Genomic DNA, 16301 nt, shown 5'->3' on the forward strand with positions numbered 1-16301 from the left:
ACTTGTTTGTAACTTTGAAGGCTAACTTCATTCACGAAAAGGATTTGAAGATAGGATCCATAACATTGGCTACAGCTTTCTACTTTCTACTTATCAACTAATGAGTTGATAGTATTGGTATTAATTAAGAATCGATAGAATCATTAATGAATATGAACACATCCTTTTACAATATGGAATTCAACATTCAATTCACATCACAAAAGCTATTTACGAGTATTCATCAATTATAGAAGTAAATGGCCGACTTTGCCGGCCAGGATAGCCGAGTCGACCAAGGCGTTGCACCCTTCAATATTCTAGTTCTACCTGGTCGCGGGTTTGAATCCCATCAAATAGGCATGGACGTTTGATCATCTCATAAATAAAGCAAAAACGCTCATATGGGCATCTACCGCAAATAAAATGATCAAGTAATGATTGGGATTGGAAGAAACAGGTCTTCAAACAGGTCAATGTATTCAATAACGTTATATATTTTCACTTTCAGTCTAAACAGAAAACTCTGATTGTCTCAAATTGCTCTCAGATGCTTTCAAAATGTCTTCAATTAAAACTTTTTCAAACTTCATTTTTCAATTAAAATAGTGTGTTACATGGTGAGTTTATTGAGTTTGCTTCATCTTGATTGAGTATGACTTTAATATGCGTTACTACAAGGATGAATCGTCTCAACAATATTAACAAAAACAATGACATTGTTGTAAATGTGCTTTTGTAATTGACACTTTATTCATTAAAAGTTTACATCTATGAACAAGATAAAAATAAAATAAAATATCATCTTTTAACGTATCTCATACAACTCCAACTTAAAACTCTAACTTCAACTCTAACTAGTTATTTGCTCAGTTAGTAAAACTGAGCAAAAACTAGCAAAACTAGTTAGTAAATGTTCGTTGCTAAAACAGTCACCTTGACAACCGTGCTCACATGATATCCACGTAGGGCTAGCCTATATCAATATTATTAATCTCTGTAATCTGGTGTTAATAGAGATACTGTAGACAGTCATTTCCATTACAGAATAACTCATTGAATTCAATCGAAAACTTTTCCTCTATAATAACAGTAATAAACAATTTTCCATGTGAATGAATCTACGTATACACTATTGGTTATCGGTTAAAATTCTGGTAGACACTTGCTGGATGAAATGATGTTCTACATTTGCCAGAATTGTATGGGCGTTGGAGCAGAACATTATTTCGGACAGAGTGTATAGTTATTACTGCATAGAGACTGATTATCAGATGCATTGTGGCAGACGGAGCGACATTAATTATCAGCCAGCATAATTGATGCTCTAATATATTTGGTGATAGTATCGTACTCGGATGCAAGTGTTGGGTGCCACAACATCCCTCCCTCGCCACTGAATTTGCAACCGCATATTACACCATACACGACTCTCAACAGCTGCATCCTCATCTTCTTCCATAATATTGACCCAAAGGAAATGGAAAATTAGAAACTGAGCTAAGTACTGTAAGTTTATCACGCTTCGTAAGCGCTCTGTCTACTTTGAACTAGGTTTCCCCATACAACATAATATAAAATAATGATAAACTGTTGCTGTAATATGATAAAATGTGATAGACATGACGTAGTTTATCAAATCAAATAGTTTTATTGTCCTCCTATGAGCAAGTACTCATACAAATAGGAGTTTCTATCCTAATCAAAGACGTAGTTTACCACCTCTAATGCCTCTAATAGCTGTATTAGAGGTGGCTATGGTATAATGAATTGGAAATGTGTTGATTTTAATCGTTTGCAACAAACAAAATTATTATCACTAAACGTTTTCAAAAGAAACTTATATGAGACCAAAGAAGGGCACTGTGATATTGAATTTCTGTGAAAGAAGTCCACAATATGAATTACAATAATAGATTTATTGATATCAATGAACACTGAAGTAAAAGAAAATTTTATTTGAATTTAGAAGCATTTTCAATTATTTTGATTATGAGAAATTCAAAAACGAATATTTATTGATCATGAAGAAAAAATCTGAAACCATAGAGCTCTTCCTTCATTATGATATCCTAGTGAGCTGAATCTTATTTGTCACAATCATCATTACATCCTCGTGAGCTTAAATCTTTTTTCCACATGCGTGTAATGAAATTCAGCTGATAAGGATGCTGTAAACCAACTTTATTCAGTACGTAATAAATGTATGATATTGACGAAAACCCGATGTTTACATCCTTTGAACAGAGCTTGGAGAATCTATACTCGTTATATAGACTCTGGATTGATAACGTGAGTGATAAATATCTTATACAGAAAAACCCCTGTTTCTACATTATTTGAACGGAACTTGGAATATCCACTCGTTATATAGACTCTGAATTGATTTCATGAGTGACACACATCTTATATCGATAGATCCCTGTTTTTACAACCTTTGAACGAAACTTGGAGTATCGTCTCGTTATATAGACTGTGGATAGCCTAGCTTGACTCGATTCGAATGAGGCCTGCCTCTGGCCTCTCCATAAGCGTATGTCTATTGCCTGAGCCATTCGTTAGATGAGGAAACAGTAGCTTTTCGGCAGCCATGCCCAGACAAGTTCGAGAAGAAGAAGATTGATTACTTCGGTGCTCGGCAGCCATCCAAACTCCTACTTGTAGTTAGTCATCTGTGGCCGAACTTGTACCAAACTCTCTATCGTTTTCGGTGATTTTGCTCCAGTCTTTCTCAGTATTTTTTCAATTTGCCGCATGAATATATAACTGCTATTTCGGGGAGTAATGTTATTGGAATGAATTCAAATTTCTAAAATCTTTGATGGATCACCAAGGCTTTTTGATAGGCCAACTGTGTTTTTCAAGTATCTTTCGAGTTCGAGGGAGAGCTGGAAGTTCAATTTAGAACAGAATGCTAAACTTATGATTCAAATGATAATATTATTTTCTCCCACTCCCAAAATTTAATGATAGGTAGATTATTTTGTACAGATGAATGAATAAATCACAGGTGCGATTTCCGTGAGCTATTCCACTTATTTACACCCACACTAAAATTGTTCCTATCTACTGAGATTTTGAGGCAGATATATTCGAGTATATAAGCTATTTAATTGTGGTGGTATACAACTTAAATAATACTATAACTACTCCTGCCAATGTAGACTATACCTAATGATAAGAACTAATAAATTTTTCATTTGATCTTCCCATAATAATAATATCGAGAGACCTGGCTGGCTCAGGTCTGGTGTCAGAGTTTTCAGGTCGCAACTGATCAATTTCAGGGCCTCTGACATGACCTAACGACTGCTTTTTAGGCAGCCGGGACCGACGGCTTAACGTGTCCATCCGAAAGCTGGGAGTGGCCCGAGATAAATATCCCATGAGATTTCATCAATTTGAAAATATATTGGAAATGGTCATCATATCAGAGACGAATGATTATGGTCTACTAAATAATCAATAAATTCTTATTTTGGATCAAATATTTTTTAATTGAAATTCGGGAATGAGATACAGTAGTAAGGGCTAAGTCTGTTTTTCATTTCCAATCATTCCATTATCACCGTAAGTAAGTTTTTTCGTTGATGAATAAATTGATTAATAAGTATTGTGATGTGAAATGAATTTGAATTCCATATTGTTCGAGGATAGGTACATATCTATTACGATTTTATTTTATTAATTGCATAATACTTCCAACACGTTCAGCTCATCAGTTGATTAGTTGTGATACGATCAACCCACATTCAAATTCAAATTTTGAATATTTTTCAACTACTTCTCGCAATTTGCGAATGATTAAATATTTCGGCTCCCTGCGCGTGAATGAAACTGTTCACATTTGGAACCATCCCCAATTAAATTCAAGTTTATTCAAATGATGAATAATGAAATTTCCATTACTAAATAATGTGTCCAGCATCCCATGTTCGATTCCGTGTTTCCGTCATTCCGTCATTGTATAGAAAAACGTTCATAATTCAAAATAATTTATTTGCCAATAAAAACACAAATTACGAATGATGACTTCAATAACTGAACTGATATTGTACCTTATTTACATTTCAGATAATGTACCTTGGGTACATCACATAATTTATATCAGTGTGAATACATCTCATTATTTGAATTTGAAAAAGTATTATACAGCCTTGCTTATGAAAAAAATATAAGAGATCTCGATAGTACTGAATATTTCTGTGGGAAGTCTCCGCTGTAGAAAAGTGATCAAGATAGAATCCATGAAGGGCCCTCGACATCGGAGAGGTAGATCAAAGGAACGGCTATGAAACTCTTTTCTGAGGACTTTCTTAGGTTAGACTACTCTTTTTAAAAGATTACAGGATAATTTCTGGTGAATATCAACGCTGGCAAAGACATAAGGAGCTTCTGATCACTTCATCCTTTGATCATCATTCTCTACCATAAACCTCATTCAATTTAATTTTTTTTCCTGTGGTAGCTGCATTATAATATTGAGATGCAAAATATATTACTTCTTTGGAGTATGTTCTCATAATAATATATTACGTAATCATTCAATTTATTACAAATATTGGTGAATAGACATGCTTCTTAGGCCTACCACAGCATTTTATTTCAGTATGAACCCACAAATTCGAGGTGAATTGTCTACAATCTGACTATTTATTGGGTAAATTGATCAATCAGTTATCTATTACAAGATATAGATCTACATTCAACAATACATTTTCTTTGTGTCTCAAGTGTTATATTCAATATATTTTGGTGTTTTAATTCTTTCAAATTCAAAATTTCTAGCTCATGAAAATTGAACTTAGAACGTTTTACAGTAGAAATGTGTGTATGTCTGTGAACACGATAACTCCATTCCTAATCAACCGATTGACTTGAAATTTTGAACTTAAGGTCCTTATACCATCAGGATCCGACAATGAGAAATTCAATAAAATTCAATTCAAGATGGCCGAAAATTACTAAAAAACCATGTTTTTCACGTTTTTCTCAAAAACGGCTTTAACGATTTTCTTCAAATTTATATCATGTATAGCTGTTTATAAGCCCTATCAAATGACATGAGTCTCATTTCTGGGAAAATTTTAGGAGCTCCGTAATATTCTTGAGAAAAATAGCGGATAATCGCTAAAAAACCATGTTTTTCACGTTTTTCTCAAAAACGGCTTTAACGATTTTCTTCAAATTTATATCATGTATAGCTGTTTATAAGCCCTATCAAATGACATGAGTCTCATTTCTGGGAAAATTTTAGGAGCTCCGTAATATTCTTGAGAAAAATAGCGGATAATCGCTAAAAAACCATGTTTTTCACGGTTTTCTCGAAAACGGCTTTAACGACTTTCTCCAAATTCATACCATGGATAGCTATTTATAAGCCCTATCAACTGACATGAGTCTCATTTTCGAGAAAATTGCAGGAGCTCCGTAATATTCTTGAGAAAAATGGCGGATAATTACTAAAAAAACATGTTTTTCAAGATTTTCTCAAAAATGACTTGACCGATTTTTTTCAAATGCATACCCTGTATAGTTATTTATCAGCTCCATCAACTGGCATGAGTCTTTTTCCTGGGAAACTAATGGGGGTCCACCCCATCCTTGAGAAATTGACTTTGTAACCTCCTTCTCGTGCATGAGGTAGGAAGGTAGAGCAGTTTATAAAAAGAACACTGTCATTATAGTCGAGATATTTCATCTGTAGAACAGCTGTTTTGACAACTTTTGAAAAAATCATCGAATTTCACAATATTTACACATAGGAAAAAGTACTCTGAAAACAATAATTATTATATACACATATACAGTAGTCTGATCGTAGTTGCAAATATTTTGCCGCCAATCGTCATTATGTTATATCATGTATAGCTGTTTATAAGCCCTATCAAATGACATGAGTCACATTTCTGGGAAAATTTCAGGAGCTCCGTAATATTCTTGAGAAATTTACCCCTTAATTATTCTCGTTTAAGAATGAGGCTTATAGTTCAATGAGCAAGGAAAGTTGTGTGAGTGTACAACACCAGATTTTTTTGGACATGTTATATCATCAAAAATTGGGGATGGAATAGTTTTGGGTCAAGCCTGTTGTTCTTTCCTAGTTATATTTTAATGATTTGTAATTATATCCACAAATAAATGAATAAATTATTACTGAATATCAAGATTGTATGGTACAAACACATCCTCATCGGTTACTTTGTGATTCTACTCACTAGTTACTACCCCATTGTAATAATGTGTAATTCAATTGCATTCATTAGAATGACAAATGATCTATAAATTTGTGATGAACAGATTTCGCACAAGAATAGGACCCACCACATAAAGTGAAGCAAATATTGAGCGCATATTCTCATACTGTAGTTGCTGCTTGAAAATGAAGATCAAACTATTCATGAATCACTGGAATGAATTAATTTCACAATGTGAGTACCAACTCATCAGTATACCGCATTTGATCGATAAAAGCATTCAATTATTTCGAGTGTCAAACTATTCAGTAACAAGTAAAGTAGACACTGCTTAATCTATCTGCCTCAATCGAAAACCGCTGTCATCTCGAGTTGCTCTCGAAGTCATAACGAGGATAGGCATCCCACATGATTACATTTACTGCTTCATTAATAGATTGCATGGTAAGCAACTCTGACTACTGCAAGATCCAGCTTTCGTGATAGATTCTAATCTCTCCCATTCTACTGCTATTTAGTCAGTGATTTTACAATAACACTGTGAAGTAAGTTACATAGTTATCAATAATCATCTATATATATATATTTAAAAGCGAAATGGCACTCACTCACTGACTGACTGACTGACTCACTCACTTACTCGCAGAACTAATAATCTACCGGACCAAAAACGTTCAAATTTGATAGGTATGTTCAGTTGGCCCTTTAGAGGCACACTAAGAAATCTTTTGGCAATATTTTAACTCTAAGGGTGGTTTTTAAGGGTTTAAAGTTCGTCTTTTGACATGTATATTCTCTTAATTATAATTGACAAATATCCATACCATTTGTTAATATAGAACTATAATCTAGAGAGAGTACCTCTTCGAAACAGTTGTTAACTGGTAACTAAATTAATAATTTTGTCTGGTTGGCATTAAGTTGAGTTGACTTTGTTAGGTTGGTACCAAGTTGAAGACACTGCATTTATCGCGGAAAAATTGATTGGGCACTGCTACTTCAATCAGAGCTATTCCTGGGAATATTATATTAGCCAGACGTTCAGTCTGGACCCCCGACTGGATCGTCCTAACATATGATAAAAATGCTCAAATGAAAAATGCAGGCCAGCGGAGCAAGCCTGCTGATCTCTTTCCTGGATGATCCAGTCGGGGGTCCAGGTGGCGGAACCCCCTGGCTAGACGGATATGGCAAGCGAAGCGAGCCTGACGGCTAGTTGATTGAATAAGATCAAATGTATAATAATACCTTCTTCTTCTTCCTTTCACGGTCAAGGCATCATTGCCTGTTCCGAACCTCATAGTCTCTATAATCGTACCATCTTTGTCTTGGATGTCCTCTATCTCGTTTCCCAACTGGTTGGTACAATGACTGCTTAGGAATCCGGTCTCCACTCATTCTATTCACATGTTGGAACCAATCATTCCTACTCTCATTTATTTTATCTTTTATTGAAATATACTCACCTGAGCTCTGATATCTGTGTTTCTGAGACGGTCTTCCCTACTGCACCCAAATGTTCTACGCGGAAACCTCATTTCAGATGCTGTATAATAATATATCAGTAGTAAAAGACATTCACGGATGGCTCACTGCTGGAGATAAACAAAGACTGAGAGTTTTTGAGAGGAAGGTGTTGGGAAGAATGGTGGGTCCTGTTTTTGAGAATAGTCTCTGGAGAGGAAGAGAAATTTTGAAATAGAGCAGTTCGTGAACAATGAAGACATTGTGCGGATTATTAAGGCTGGTATAATGAGATGGATGGGACATATATTGAGAATGGGAGACTGGAGAGTAGTGAAATATATATGGAGGGAGAGCATTATATAACAGAAGAAGAAAAGGTCCACCGAGAAATAGGTGGACGGATGATGTGGAACGCGATCTAAGGATACTTGGAGCTCGTAACTGGAGGAAGCAGGCCGAGGATCGGACCGATGGACAGGTTATGTGAGAGAGGCCAAGGGTTGTAAAGACCTGTAGAGCTGAGGAGTGAGTAAGTGAAAGACGTTCATAATCTGAAATGAAGATGTGTAAGAAGGAAAACATTTATAATTGGATGCTCAGATATCAAGCTTTAAATAAAAGCTATTCAAATCTATAATTTACTTATCAAATAAAACTTTACCCTCTTCAGACTAATATTCTGAATGATTTTCTGGCTTTTTCGTTCATTTTCGTTTATCGGTTTCTGTTATATATCCAAAAAACAACCGTTTATGGTTAGCATCAAGCTAGGAACCCAACTTACTGTTTTTTTGTTCTACAGTTCATTCAAAGGGACATTCCCGATACTTGGGCGAGACACGGCTTGTTGCGGATAAAAATAAGCCATAATCCTGTAATGCCATAAGCCAGTAGTGCATTAATGCGGAAGAGATGTTCACATTGAGAAGGTAACGGTGAAAATTGCATCGTTGGAATTGCGGGGAGGAACTTCCAAAATGGAATAGATACTTTTGAAGCTTTCACGTTGAAGAAGAAGTTGTTTTTTTACGTTGATGATGAAGATCAGCAACTTAAATTTTAACATTTTATATGAAACTGCAAACTCTTTTCTCCTCCACTAATATTATGATATTTCCTGGCCGTTTATTAGCCTTTTATTCTGCCTATTAGTATATAATATAGGATTAAAAAAGATAAAAACTTCGAATTGTTGGTGGAGTTCACCATGGTAAAATTAATTTCGGGTCGACTACTTGAGGAATATTGCGATTTCTGGATCCCTCAGAATCCAAACTTTGATGGAATGTTGGAGATGAAGCAGAAGGGATAAAGGGATTAGAGTTAATCAGATAATGTGGAATATTTCTTCTATGTTTGGTTTTGAAGCATCTAAATTTGAAAATCTACTTTGTGTAAATCATTAGCTTCTGAAAATTCTGTGAAGTGAACAACTGCAAGACTTAACCTATTTCGGACTATGTGTAACCATATCCAAATTTGGGAAGGGAATAACACAAAGTTACCTTATTTCTTCTCACCCTAACATTTTTATGATGTACTTATTGTAAGAATAAATAAAGTTGCAACCTTTTTTATAAGGCTATTATAGTGGTAATCGATGAGGAAAAATCAGTTTCAAATATTTTCACTTTTCACCTATAGATGAACTCTATAGATGGACTAGAACTCTTTTCGAGTTTAAAAGCTGAATTAATACTCACTCCTGTGGTTCCTAATGCTGTATATAGATGTTGATGCTTTAAGATGAAACAATTCCTAGTGAGGTAGAGTTCAGTTGCTACTTAGAATTTTGTTAATTATTTTGTAGAGTTAGTAGTATAGGCTGTGTCTTGTCCATTAAAACTTTCTCTCTTGAACAGTGAACACAATTAGGTTTCCGAAACTCTATTAGCTGAGCTACACCAAGATCAACCTCGAATGAGAAACTCATCTCAACTTTATTTATTTGTCTCTATCAACATCAAGAATAATCATGGAACATCAGAAGCTTGATAATGCACTTAAAGTGTGAGGGAAATACTGGCAACAAACTTCCCATTTGAGCCTTCTCCTCTGCACATTACAATGGGCTCTGATTATAAAACACAGTGATACGATCTATGTCAGATCATTATTTCTATTATACTTTATTAGTGAGAGCAAAGTTCTAGCTAATTTCTGGAAGAAGAACATAAATTCAGTTAGAACTCAATATTACAGTCATTATAGTTACAGTTTACTTAGACAGATAATGTTCAATGAGGCTATAACAGTATAATTCTGTTGATCTTCTTACAAAGAACTGCTTGTGAAGAAGATCATTGAAAAGATTAGAAAATGATCATTAGTATCTTCAGAAGGGACTGAATGAAATATCATAATTTATAATATCGTGATTATGGTCATTTTTGGTTGAATTCTTGTGCTATTAAACTCCCATTTGGAATAGCCTCCAGTATACTATGGAACAGATTTGGTGTTCTGTTTTCACAGCGAACTCATAGTTTTGGCTGAGAATTTTTTTACATTTAGGAAAACTTCAAATTTTTGATAAAAGCTCTTATTCCTTGATCGCTATTTGGATTTAATCGAAATTCAACCATGGATATAGACTTATCTCCGGGAGCTGACAAAAAAGCTTCTTTCGAATTTTCTGTGCGAGGCTGATTAAAATGTGTCGAAAAACTTTTAGGGGGCTCTAGGGGTGCCAGGGGGGTGGAATTTTCATGTTTTTGAGGTTTTCCCATAGCCTCAAGTGTGTTCTCTAACTGATTTCGAGGTGGGTTTTCGAGGAAACAAGCCATATTGGCTGTGAAATTTTTGTCATTGCAGCTTTAATATAATAAAGATTGGAACAAATAATTTTTATCCTCGTGAAATCTAGGTTTGGAATCTGCAGAATGTCTTGAATATTGGATTTTTTGATGAATGTCTTGGGTATAATTAGCAATTTAATACTGTAGCATACTGTATCATGAACAAACTATTCTAAACTGATAATCTTTCGAACCACGTAGAAATCAGTTGTAAACCTCTTTTCTAAGTTTTCTATTGGACCCTGATACGCCAGATGTATCAAATAAAAACGAAACCCATATACAATGTTTATGTTTATGTTTTTAACTGGACGGATTCAAAGATCCAAGGGTTCAAAGAACCTCACACGTCAACCGAAGCTTGATGTGTTTCCCAAGTATGTTAGTTGGGCAAACCAACTCCTGTGTCCTTTACGAGGTCCAAGAGTTTTTCCCCTATACTAACATCCCAGATCTCGGGATGCTATATAGAAAGATATTCATTCCTCAAGTGAATAATTTTTATGTCCTTTTTTTCCAGCCCGTTCATCATCCATTCAAGTATGAATAGTTCTCTATACTCATTCAAAAGTTATAGTAATATTATGTATACTTTTGGTTCTATTAATTTTATTCATTTGACGTATGGCTTATTAGTTAGTATACCTACCATTCGCGAGATGGATTGTCTTTTCGTCATTCACCCCTATTAGAAACACATGTATACGATCAATATTTACGTGATGGTTACTTATGTACTTGGACTTTATTGGATTAGTCACTCTATAATGACAATAAAAGTGTCTCAAAAAGTGCTTCGATGATGATATTGCTAACAATCAGTATCTATGATTCGACAAACCTTTCGTCTTTTATTATCAGTAGACCATGCATTTCCTGTGTGGTACGATACAGTAGCTCTATTGAGTGGGATCTGAAAGGCAAATTACTGAAACGTGAATGGAACCAGATCATTAGCATCACTATCATCATTATCATCATTATTATCAATACCACCTCTCCATCATCAATGTGATCAATAGTCTTCAACTTGCCATTACCATCAGTACGGTAATGCTCGTTGCTTTGATCTCACTAATTATTAATCCAGCGTTTCCCCGGAATTTAACATATCAAAGCCCGTTCATTATTGGAAATGATATGCTAATGGGACAATCGTTCACATTTTTATGAATTCAGCATTGCTCCATCTGGAAAAATATTCCATAAAATGTTCTTCATTATTGATTCAGAACAATGAATGTATTTCCTCTGGTGCTTGTGAATGATTTCCTGGAATCTTATATTCCTCAAATGATTCTAATTCTAGATTATACTAGAGACGCTATTATATCTCTCCTTTTTTGTAGATAAAAAAGAAACACTCTCTCGTTCTTATCTAAACAACTCTCCATAGAGTGATACTCCAACAATATCAAATGATATCTTCATCGATACTCCATCGATCTGCTCTATCTGGATGTGATAATCTATCACTGCTTCCATAATAGGTTCTCGTTTAGTTACTTTTTCTCAAGAAACCTCATAGCTTGGGTGCTTTTAATATTATTCAATTTCCTTCACATTCAAATGAAGCTCTTTTGCTGACACAACGAGCCAGAATACAAGAAAATGTTGAATAAAAACACAAATCTGTTGTCAAATTACTGACACTACTGTAAAACAGTGTTGAATTTGACAACAGTGTAGAATTAGTGTAGAATTTGACAACAGTGTAGAATTAGTGAATTTGACAACAGTGTAGAATTAGTGTAGTATCTTAAAACAGTGTAGAATTTGACAACAGATTTGTGTTTTTATTCAATTATGGAACGGTTCTACAATATTGACAATGACTCAGTCGAATTTTTACAAGAAAATATCTTCAACTTGAAACTATTGAACTAGGCTATCAAAGTAAAGCTAAACACTATAGGCCCGATTTTACCAAAACGAAAACTAGGTTTGAGCAACAGTTAGTTCTAAACCAACAAAAGATAATATAAGGGTAAAATGGAAGAAACGTTGTCAGTTCCACATAATTTATTCTAAGCCACAACTAACAATATCCCTTCATTTCACCTCAATATAAAGAAATTTCACAATATCTCTGTTCCTAGTGTGAATTCTGGAGAATGATACTATTTCATTTTTGTTTATCACGATACAATATATGACACCAATTTAATAAATCCGGCTGATAAAATAATAAGGCAATCCTTGTGCTATTTATCTTCCAAATTTAGATGATGACACAGTTCAAGAATGAGGTTAGTTATCCACGTACAATTTTGATTCGATATAAACATGGAATTATTTTGATAATTAAAAAAACTACAAAACCAATTAGAAATCTTCAGACTACATTCAACTGCCGATTAAACCTAGTTTTCTTGTGGAATCGAGTCCATGCAATTGATATACGGGTCTTAATTTGATAACCCCGAAGCCTGACGCAAATGACCACCAGGGATCCAGGTATCATGCACACTGTATCTTTCGGGAACCGTGCTTTAATTGATGACACGCAGTGCAGGTTCGATGCACATATTGATGTATCAGAATAGCAGTGATACTGGTGTTGTGGAATTGCCGGGGTACTTAGCCGGTTATGGATACCTAGTGTGCTTGATGGCTGTGTAACAATGGCCCAAGTAAGCCGTGGAGCACTCTGTTGCTATTTGTTCAAGCATCAGGCCATGAGAACGGATCTGCATCCTTGATCGCCTCGCCACACTGATTTAGCCGAAATCCTGCCGGGCGATAGCAGTACATGGCCAATCCAATCCCTGACACGTACACTGCCCAAGTGAGCAAACAATCTTCGACACCATATCTCAAATCTAATAATATCCGGAACATTTCTTTTAGAATGTTATGAGAAAATATTGGAAAAGGGGCAGTTTAGGGCGTGTGCCTGTGGTGCCTTACCTCGAGTCAAGAATTTGTACAATTTACAATGTAATAAATGAATATCGAATGAGTATATATCCTATGTAACATTGTTTTTTATAGGGATCTTATTCTACACATTACACTACACTTCAATCTGAGCCTACTGACCCCATTACAGTATGAATATCAACTGAATTGGTAGTATAGAGAAAAGAGGATAAATAGGTAATATTCCATGGTTTTTTTGACGCTTATGTTCCGATTCTCATTGTTACCTATGACAAGCCGTTTATTTATTATTACTACTGTCGACTCTCTGTTTTGTCTCCTTTCTCTTTCTCTTCTTTTTCTTCTTCCTCTTCTTCTTCTTCTTCTCTTCTTCTTCTTCTTCTTCTTCTTCTTCTTCTTCTCTTCTTCTTCTTCTTCTTCTTCTTCTTCTTCTTCTTCTCTTCTTCTTCTTCTTCTCAAGAAACCTCATAGCTTGGGTGCTTTTAATATTATTCAATTTCCTTCACATTCAAATGAAGCTCTTTTGCTGACACAACGAGCCAGAATACAAGAAAATGTTGAATAAAAACACAAATCTGTTGTCAAATTACTGACACTACTGTAAAACAGTGTTGAATTTGACAACAGTGTAGAATTAGTGTAGAATTTGAGAACAGTGTAGAATTAGTGAATTTGACAACAGTGTAGAATTAGTGTAGTATCTTAAAACAGTGTAGAATTTGACAACAGATTTGTGTTTTTATTCAATTATGGAACGGTTCTACAATATTGACAATGACTCAGTCGAATTTTTACAAGAAAATATCTTCAACTTGAAACTATTGAACTAGGCTATCAAAGTAAAGCTAAACACTATAGGCCCGATTCTACAAAAACGAAAACTAGGTTTGAACAACAGTTAGTTCTAAACCAACAAAGGATAATATAAAGGTAAAATGGAAGAAACGTTGTCAGTTCCACATAATCTATTTTATGCCACAACAAACAATATCCCTTCATTTCACCTCAATTTAAAGAAATTTCACAATATCTCTGTTCCTAGTGTGAATTCTGGAGAATGATACTATTTCATTTTTGTTTATCACGATACAAATGACACCAATTTAATAAATCCGGCTGATAAAATAATAAGGCAATCCTTGTGCTATTTATCTTCCAAATTTAGATGATGACACAGTTCAAGAATGAGGTTAGTTATCCACGTACAATTTTGATTCGATATAAACATGGAATTATTTTGATAATTAAAAAAAACTACAAAACCAATTAGAAATCTTCAGACTACATTCAACTGCCGATTAAACCTAGTTTTCTTGTGGAATCGAGTCCATGCAATTGATATACGGGTCTTAATTTGATAACCCCGAAGCCTGACGCAAATGACCACCAGGGATCCAGGTATCATGCACACTATATCTTTCGGGAACCGTGCTTTAATTGATGACACGCAGTGCAGGTTCGATGCACAATATTGATGTATCAGAATAGCAGTGATACTGGTGTTGTGGAATTGCCGGGGTACTTAGCCGGTTATGGATACCTAGTGTGCTTGATGGCTGTGTAACAATGGCCCAAGTAAGCCGTGGAGCACTCTGTTGCTGTTTGTTCAAGCATCAGGCCATGAGAACGGATCTGCATCCTTGATCGCCTCGCCACACTGATTTAGCCGAAATCCTGCCGGGCGATAGCAGTACATGGCCAATCCAATCCCTGACACGTACACTGCCCAAGTGAGCAAACAATCTTCGACACCATATCTCAAATCTAATAATATCCGGAACATTTCTTTTAGAATGTTATGAGAAAATATTGGAAAAGGGGCAGTTTAGGGCGTGTGCCTGTGGTGCCTTACCTCGAGTCAAGAATTTGTACAATTTACAATGTAATAAATGAATATCGAATGAGTATAATTATATCCTATGTAACATTGTTTTTTATAGGGATCTTATTCTACACATTACACTACACTTCAATCTGAGCCTACTGACCCCATTACAATATGAATATCAACTGAATTGGTAGTATAGAGAAAAGAGGATAAATAGGTAATATTCCATGGTTTTTTTGACGCTTATGTTCCGATTCTCATTGTTACCTATGACAAGCCGTTTATTTATTATTACTACTGTCGACTCTCTGTTTTTTCTCCTTTCTCTTTCTCTTCTTCTTCTTCTTTTTCTTCTTCCTCTTCTTCTTCTTCTTCTTCTTCTTCTTCTTTTTCTTTTTTTTTCTTCTTCTTCTTCTCTTCTTCTTCTTCTTCTTCTTCTTCTTCTTCTTCTTCTTCTTCTTCTTCTTCTTCTTCTTCTTCTTCTTCTGCTTCCTCTTTTTCTTCCCTATTTTTCTTCTTTCCCCATTTTCTCCTTCTCCTCTCACTTCTACATTTTCTCCTTCTTCTTATTCTCCTTCTCCTCCTCCTCCTCCTCCTAGTTCTTCTTATTCTTCTTCTTCTATTCTCTATTTTCCTTCTCTTCCTACTTCTTCTATTCTCTATTTTCCTTCTCTTCCTACTCCTACATTTCCTCCTTCTCCTCTCACTTCTACATTTTCTCCTTCTTCTTATTCTCCTTCTCCTCCTCCTCCCCCTCCTATTTCTTCTTCTTCTTCTTCTTCTATCTTTCCTTTCTACCTTTAGAAGAGAGGAGCTACTATACTGTTCATTAGATACTGTATTTCATTATTATTTTTGACGAGAGTGGGCGGAAATAAATTATTGTAAGTATGTCGTAAGTGACCGGTAACTTTATTAGTAATCATACGATAAGGATTGCTTTTCCAATTCGTTTGGTGGCCGTATAATCTCAAGCCTTGCTTGAGCAAGAGTGTTATGGACGGTAAAATGTTACTTAACGAATACCATGTCTACCTCTCACTTAACAACATTCATAGTTGAACTGTTCTTGTTTGGACCGCAACTATAATATTGTTGGAGTAGTGAGAGCGATGCAGCAGTCGTTTGTGGCTGCATTCTCATCTGAGT

General features: G+C 35.1%; 1 protein-coding gene across 1 annotated transcript in view; it reads left to right on the plus strand.

Annotated features, from left to right (window-relative positions):
* The window catches only part of LOC111056813, a 271910-nt gene that overhangs the window by 240862 nt on the left and 14747 nt on the right, over positions 1–16301 (plus strand). The gene's annotated exons all lie outside the window — the stretch shown is intronic.

Source organism: Nilaparvata lugens, chromosome 2, assembly GCF_014356525.2.
Source record: "Nilaparvata lugens isolate BPH chromosome 2, ASM1435652v1, whole genome shotgun sequence".
NCBI lineage: Eukaryota > Metazoa > Arthropoda > Insecta > Hemiptera > Delphacidae > Nilaparvata > Nilaparvata lugens.